The 8,245-nt window shown below is 41.8% G+C and overlaps 1 long non-coding RNA gene across 1 annotated transcript; it reads right to left on the reverse strand.

Moving 5' to 3' along the window:
• Positions 1-1,670: 1,670 nt before the first annotated feature.
• LOC139674393 (uncharacterized) lies at positions 1,671-5,990 on the reverse strand. Its single transcript, XR_011698287.1, has 2 exons — positions 5,815-5,990; positions 1,671-1,877 (listed from the first exon to the last, which is right to left on the reverse strand). It is a non-coding gene; the product is annotated as an uncharacterized lncRNA (long non-coding RNA).
• Between the last annotated feature and the right edge of the window lie 2,255 nt (positions 5,991-8,245).

Here is an 8,245-nt window from a genome sequence, read left to right on the forward strand (position 1 = left end):
ACCACCTTTTACAAGCAACCCAGCCAAATGTTCTCTCCAAAACATAAAAAGGCAGATAAATGCAGATGCAGAACTGGCTGTTCTAAAAATATGTCTGGCTGTCTTGCTTGCCAAGAATTGAGAATTGGTATTTCCCTCAGGAAATAGGCAAAGCTTGAAAAGTCAGTACACATCTTACTTATACTGGCCTGGTGACTATTTAAATTTTTTCTCAAAGGTTTTGAAGCAAAGCAGACATAGAGAGTTAGAATACGGTGACATCTCTGGTGAAGGAATAACCTAGCACATGAAATGGTTATTTAAGTAATTGCTTGTCATTATACACTGAGACCTGTCTGAGATTCTATTTAGCCTCTATTAGTTTTAATACTTATTAGTATATGGTGTTCTAACTTGTACATATTGCATGTATCTGTATTTTATATATAAAACAGAAAGTTATGTGTTTTTTTTGGTGATTTGAAGGATTCTAAATTGATGAATTAACTAGTTCTATTGTTACTAATAAATGCTAAACATATTTGCTTTCCATCTTAAGTGATTAAATAAGCTGATGTGGATAAAAAGTAGCAAAGCTAAGTTTGCATAAAAGCTTAATGCATGGTTCAAAGTATAGCTTTGCTCTGAAAAATCCCTATAAAAACAATATGAAAAAACTAGTTTTGTTGTGCCTTGGTTCTGACATGAGATACACTCTCTGTAGTCATGTAGAGAGATGGGGTGGGGGAGGTGTTTTGGTTTTTTGGGGATTTTTTTTACAAATAAAATTGTCAGGCACACAAACCAAACCTCGGCTCCTTTAATCACCCAGCATTATTCCTTGTTTGCACCTCACTTCCTGTAACAAAAGTTCTCCCTGCCAAACAGTCTTCTCATTACAGTTGTGTAATCCCTTTTTTTAAAGGTATGCCCTTGGTGACATCTCTGCAAGATGAGCTCAGGTTGCATAAGTAACCAACTGTCTCTCTTAAGTGGATTCTAATAAACAAGTCTGCACAAGTCACTATAATCCAGTTTGTTTGTGCTCTCCCTCACTTTTTTAGCTGAGCCAGTCAGCATAGTAAGTGTGCAAAATATTCAGGCATGAATCATCACAAGAGTTAATTTGCTTTCCTTTCAAATCCTACAGAAATGGTGAGCAAGACTGTTCTGTCACTTTTCAGAATTAAACCATGCCTTGAAGTAGAATTGTCCAGTATATATTTAGAGTGAAATTTGCTTGCTTTTCTAGCGCTTTTACACTTGCTCAGCCTAGACACAGTCAAAAACAAATTCCTTCACTTGCATCATCTAAAGCTTTGTTTATTCTGTTTCAGCTGGCTTGACTTTTGCTAAGACAATTCAGGAAGTCTCACAGAGTTGCACAGTTCCCATGCATAGGTGTAATTTAGGATGTCCCTTAACAATCAGGATTATTTGCAAGATCATCTTAATAACTCCACAAGAGGCCAAACAAAACCTCTTGTTCATGCATTAAACAGAGAATTCTACAACTTAAAAGTTTATTTTACATCAAAACTGCACATTACATACAGACACACAAATACTTGCCTTTTACTCCAAGCTCACAAAGTTTGAGCTGCCATAATCCTCAGAAGATCCAACATGAAGTACACAGAGATAAATTTGCCACAAAAATCTGAGTAATCAAGTATTTTCAAGCTCTAAAGTGCAATGAACATTTAAAGGAATATTATAAATTTAATTTTGTTTAAGTGTGTAAATATTTTCAAATTATATATTCACTTTTTACTTTGGCCAGTTTGAATGTTACAACCAGACATTTGGAGTCTTCTAGTAGCTTCATTCTCTAGTTGAGGAAAAGATCTGCATATTGTCATAAGAAAGATTAAAGAGGGATATGCTGTATTAAAATCCTGTATAAAGAAGACAAATTTCACCAGGTTAGACTTTACAGCAAGTAAGACATGGTTTAAACTGTATCTATTTTAAATGAATTATTATGGACATTTCTGTGAACTTTTTACATTTTTCTTATCCTTTATTGATACCTTGTGTTTGAATTCTGTTTACTTCAGGAAGGAAGCAAAAACAAGAGCATTTTAATTTTTATCATATTTTCTAAAGGAGACAAAAATCACAGTAGATATGACTTAGTATGAAGAATTGCTTCACCTCTGCATACCTGATGGGAACACTGTATTAAGTGAAAATAATTTGGGTTGTGGGGACATCAGGCATAGAAGAGTTGTGATAAATCCCCATTAGATTCTAGTGTGTTATAAAAACCTAAATGTATTAAAAAGACAAAATTAAACTTTACATTCTAATGACATTTCTACATTAAGGAAATATAACTGGTGCCAGAAAAGTGACAAGGAAAAATGAGTACATACTAAAAGGTTCACATTTACTCACACTTAACTCAGACACTGCTTGTTAGTTTTGGAAACTCAACAAAACTGTGTCAGAGTGAGGTGTCCTCTATGTGGCTTGTACATCATCAGTAAAATCAACCAGCATTTACAAAATCTCTCTTGGGGATATATAACACATAAAGAATAGAACATGACTTCAGACTGAGTTTTCAAAAATGATCTTAGCATAGGAAATTATCAGTATTTCTATATATAAAACAGAACATAAAGACATCTAGAAGTACATCTATCAGGTCTGTAAGGATGATATACTCGGATCTCTAGTTGTTTTTAAAATGGAATAATAAAGAAAAGCCCTATTAGAAAATTAAATATATTGCTATGCATTATATAAACACTTTGAAAGTAAAACATTGATTTTTAAATTATTTTTTTCAGAATACAGCTTCCCTTTTCCTTTACATTTAAAAAGGTTTCTTACAAATTCTTAGTTCACAAATATTGTTAAGATATTTCTTAATTTGTCTTCATCTAAATGGGAGTGATTAAAATATATAAATCAGAGAATCACAGACTATTCTGAGTTGGAAGGGACCCACAAGGATCATCGAGTCCAACTCTCAAGTCAGTGGCCCACACAGGGGATTGAACCCATGACCTTGGCATTATTACAACCAAGTTTTAACCAACAGAGCTAATCTCAATAATGCATCTTCCCCTTAATTCTTACTAACAAGATGATATTGGGGCACTGTTCAGAGCAATCCAGTGCTCAAAATTTTACTATATAAACAGGAATACTAACCCACAGTAATTAAAAAAAAACAACTTCCTATAAGCACGCTCTAAACATAAGCCACATTATTCTAGTGCTTACTTTCTGAAAGACTTTAAAAAAACCAAAACACAAACCCAAACAAACCAACCAATCAAAAAAATCACCAGAACAGTGAAAATAAAAATCTAGGAAGTGGAGAGCATTGTTGTCAATTGTTTGGTCAATTACCTAACCTGTGTGTTAAAACAGACATTTTCTACAAAAGACTGCATTTATCTGGATGTCTAGATTTTGGGCGAAACACTGAAATACAAATTTTTCAGTTAGCTCTACCCATAGCTATTCAACAGTCAGTGTAACCCTTTCCCTGCTGAGGATGCAATGGATCTGAACCAATCACTTCTGCTGCTGGAGGGTGGCAGTCCCTATCAAAATGCATACGCATGTCCATCATTCCTACTATGCCCTACAGGTTTTTGCAGTGCTAAAGTAAATGAGGTAAAGGGAAAAACTAAATCTCACTGACTGCAATTATCTATATGTTAGGGACCAGTCATGTCTAAGGCACTGTCATATTTGGTCTATGCCTGAGTTTGAGTCTCAGTGGGGACCGTCCTGGCAGTTCAATGCCTCCCTGCCATCCCATCCCGTCAGATCTCGGATGCTCAGCAGCGTCAGCCCCGGTCAGTACCGGGTGCTGTGACAGTCCCGAGGACTTCACTGTCACTGTCCAAGCTCGCTCGACCGTGGCAGATGGACCTCGGGACTTAAACGGTGGGGCCAGTTCCACGCACACTGTGCCTCACCTAAAAAATCCACTGCGCGGGCTGGAAGGGCACATGGGGAGAGCCCTTCCCAAATCTGCGTTCGCGAAGTTTGGCCATACACACACGCACACACATTTGATCTATGGCTGTGCTCCTGGATGCGACAAGGAGAAAACACTGTACAGTTTCACTCTGGGGAACTTAACCTTGAAGAAAGAAACATGAGGTTAGTGTAACACTGAACTGGTGGGAACTCGGCCTTTGCCAAAGGAACAGCAGAGCAGCTGCCACCCCGGAGTCAGGACCCTGAACTGTTGCAACCTTGGCTGCTGCCCTGGCCATGCACAGGCGTCACAGCATCCGGGGTGAGAATGTGCTGTTTGGTATCACTTTGCTGTTGTAACTGTGTTATAGGGAGAAATTTCCTTTGCCACCTCAGTTGTGTTTTAGCATCCTTCATTTCATGACTGGGAATCCTACTGAACCCGTAACGACTAGCACTACCGCAAACTTTCTAGTCTGCATTAACCCTACAAGAACAGCTGTGAAATGGACATAGAATAGTATAATATGGCCAAACTTTGTTAAGTGCAGATTTGGGAAGGACTCTCCCCACGTGCCCTTCCAGCCCATGCAGTGGATTTTTTAGGTGAGGCTCAGCGTGCGCAGAACTGGCCCCACCGTTTAAGTCCTGAGGTCCATCTGCCACGGCCGAGCGAGTTTGGACAGTGACAGTGAAGTCCTCGGGACTGTCACAGCACCCGGTACTGACCGGGGCTGACCCTGCTGAGCATCTGAGATCTGACAGGATGGGATGGCAGGGAGGCATTGAACTGCCAGGGGACAGTCCCCAGTGAGACTCGGAACTCAGGTCCTTGGGATTCAGAGGCCAGAGTGCTCTCCTTTAAACCACGGGACCGACCTAGAAATGGGCATATCCCCACGACAAACAGCCAGAAATTTTGAATGCTTGAGTTTTTCCCACTACTTGGTAAACATTATATGTATGCAAAAACCTTACAAAGAAAGCGTGATAATAGTACTCCAATGAATTCTACAAAGTATTTAAATGAAGAATTTCCTGATTATGTTCAGTATACAGTCTGCATGCATTCTGCTTTATAACCATTTCAAATATTCTCTTTAAAGTCTTAAATTGTTTCCCATCATTTATAGTTATGTCATGCAACCCTTTGCTTATTTCTTTGAATGTAAGTGAAAAGCATCACTTTGAATAATGACAAGTACTTCAACAGAACTGGTAATGGGTAATTTTAGAGAACTTTTGACTGTGCCACAGGATTCTTTTGCTCTATATGCTTTTCCCCTAACTAAAATATATTCTACTAGTCTTAATTACAAACTACTACTTAATTATAAACTGCCCAGTCTCTGTTTACCTAACTTTGATATTTAACTTATGGTGTAAACCATCTGATTGCTGTAGTTCCCCAGACCTCATATTTTGTTGGTATATTCTGGGTTCCAGTAATTTCTGAGTTAAAAAATTGGTGCAGAGAAGATCATGTACCAAAGATCATCCAGAGAAGGCAATGCATCTTTTTTGCTTCTTGAAATTTTAAAAAACTTACAAATGCTGAGATTGAAAACATTTAATATCTGTGTTTGTGTGTTTCATTATAGAAATGTACCTGAAATGTGCACTGCTTTTCAATCAAGTTAACAATTGCTTTTAAAAGTGACAAAAATGCATGTCTGCTCTCAAGGAAATGAATTTGGCTGGATCATCAAAGAAAATTTTGCAGTCTCTGATATCAAAGGAGTAATGGCATGAAAATAGCAACACTTCATTGTAGAAAAATGTACAAATGAGTGGAAAAAAGAGGGGCCTTTATGCAGCAATACATTAACAAAGAATCATCCCATGCAGACCTGAGACATCCCAAATTTCAGAAGATTCTACACAAACCCTCTGCTCCAGGGTGAACAAAAGACTTCTCCCACCAGCTAGACCAAACCAAAATGACCCAAGCTGTTTTTAACAAAGATTCTCCACAAAGTCCAGAATATTCGCAGGTGAGTCCTTCTGCAAGAATAAACATCAAATAAAGATTTTAAGCCAGCAGTTTTTGCTGGTCTTTTCTACAGATGGTCTGTGAGAAACTTCCTACTTCATCTCCCTCCAGTGAGATCATCCTCTTTAACTACAGAATTTAATGTGATGTTAAAAATAAGCATGGCAAGACTATGCTGTACGATCAGCTAAGGAAAGAGATTGAGACAGTGTAGGGTTTCTCACACAGAAAATTATAAAATACTAATGGAAACACAATAAAGTTGTTTTACACCTACTTTATGAGATTTAATTCAGTTGCATGTCTCTTTTTCTTTACTGTATGCACGTCCACTTGGGCTTATTTTGGTAAGACATTTGAACTCTGCCAAGGACTCTGGTGCATGTTTTTGAGCCTTACCTTGTCATTTTAACAGTGCTTTTCCATTCCCATGTGATTTCTAACACAAAATGCCATCTCCTCTGATCATCTCTGCACTCTTAGAGACACTTTGCACTTAATGACAGAGGTGCTGAAAAGCAAACTACTACAGATCTGGCAAGTCTGTCTCACAGCAGAACCTCATCAAGTTTCATGACTGTTAGTTGGCAGTTTTGTGTGTAAGTTGGAATGTACATAATGGTACAGTGATTTCTTTTTTCTATATATTATCCTCAGGGACTGTGAAAGTTGCTTGTATTTCAGTTTTGATAGTACAGAGGTCCGGTCATGTTCAGGCCAGGATAAGATAAGCTGCAAATGTTTGCATAGGATTTTTACCCATGAACCCTGCCTGGCTCTCATCCATGTACATCTTCCCAAGCACTGATGTCCTGTTTGTGCCATGTGTGCTGTGTGTCTCATGTGTGCCATGTGTCCTGTGTGCCTTGTGTGCTGTGTGTCCCGTATGTGCATGTGTCCTGTGTGTCCCATGTGTGCCATGTGCCATGTGTGTCATGTGTCTTGTGTGCCTTGTGTCCTGTATGTGCGTGTGTGCTGTGTCCCATGTCCCATGTGTCCTGTGTGCCATGTGTGCCGTGTGCCATGTTTGCCTTGTGTGTGCTGTACCACGTATGCTGTGTGCGCCATGTGTCCCACGTCCCATATGTGCATGTGTCCTGTGTGTCCCATGTGTACCCATTTCCCGTGTGTCCCACATGTGCCCGTGTGTGCCATGTGTCCCATATGTGCATGTACCCCAAGTGTCCCCATGTATCCTGTGTGTGCTGTGTGTCCCTATGAGCCCTGTGTGTGCCGTATGTCCTGTGTGTCCCCATGCATTCTGTGTGTCCCATGTGTGCCATGTGTCCCCATGTGTCCTGTGTGTGCATGTGTCCCATTTGTCTCATGTGTCCCATGTGTTCCGTGTCTCATGTGCCCCCATGTGTCACCATGTGTCCTGTGTGTGCATGTGTCTTGTGTGTGTCCCATGTGTTCCCATGTTTCCCTGCATGTACCATATGTTCTGTTCCATATGTCTCATGTCTTGTCTGTCCCATGTGTCCCCATGTGTCCCATCTGTCCCGTATGTGCTGTATGCCCTGTGTGTGCCCTGTGTCCTATGTGTCTCATGTGTCCCATCTGTCCCACGTGTCCCCGTGTGCCCTGCATGTCCTGTGTGTCCCGTGTGTCCTGTCTGTCCCATGTGTTCCATGTGTCCTCATGTGTCCTGTCTGTCCCATATGTCCCTATCTGTCCTGTGTGCCCTGTGAGTCCCTGTGTGTGCCCTGTGTCCTATGTGTCTCATACGTCCCACGTGTCCCCGTGTGCCCTGCGTGTCCTGTATGTCCCCATGTGTCCTGTCTGTCCCCACGTGTCCCGTTTGTGCCGGGTGTCCCCGTCTGTCCTGCGTGTCCTTGTGTGTCCCGTGTGTGCCGCCTGTCCCCACGTCTCCCTATGTGTCCTGTGTGTCCTGTCTGTCCCGTGTGTCCTGCCTGTTCCGCATGTTCCGCGTGTTCCCTGTGTCCTGTCTGTCCTGTGTGTCTCGCGTGTCCCGTGTGTCTCGTCTGTCCTGTCTGTCCCTGTCTGTCCCGTCTGCCTCGAGTGTTCCCGTGTGTCCCGCGTGTCCCATGAATCCCGTCTGTCCCACGTGTCCCGTGTATCCCGCCTGTCCCCCGTGCCGGGCGCGGGTACGCGCGGCTCCCGTTCCTCTCGCGCTGCCATTCCCAGGGGCAGGAAGGTCGCTCCATCAAAACAAACCCCAGCTAAACCCGAGAACGAAGCACAGCACACCTACCTCTCCGCCCCGCAGTTGTCTCCGCCCGGTTCTGGCCGCGGCGGGGAGCGCCCGGCGCCGGAGAGGAGGAGGCAGAAGCGCAGGGCGGGGAGCAGGAGGGCGGCCCGGAG

The sequence above is a fragment of the Pithys albifrons genome, chromosome 7 (genome assembly GCF_047495875.1).
Source record: "Pithys albifrons albifrons isolate INPA30051 chromosome 7, PitAlb_v1, whole genome shotgun sequence".
Classification (NCBI taxonomy): domain Eukaryota; kingdom Metazoa; phylum Chordata; class Aves; order Passeriformes; family Thamnophilidae; genus Pithys; species Pithys albifrons.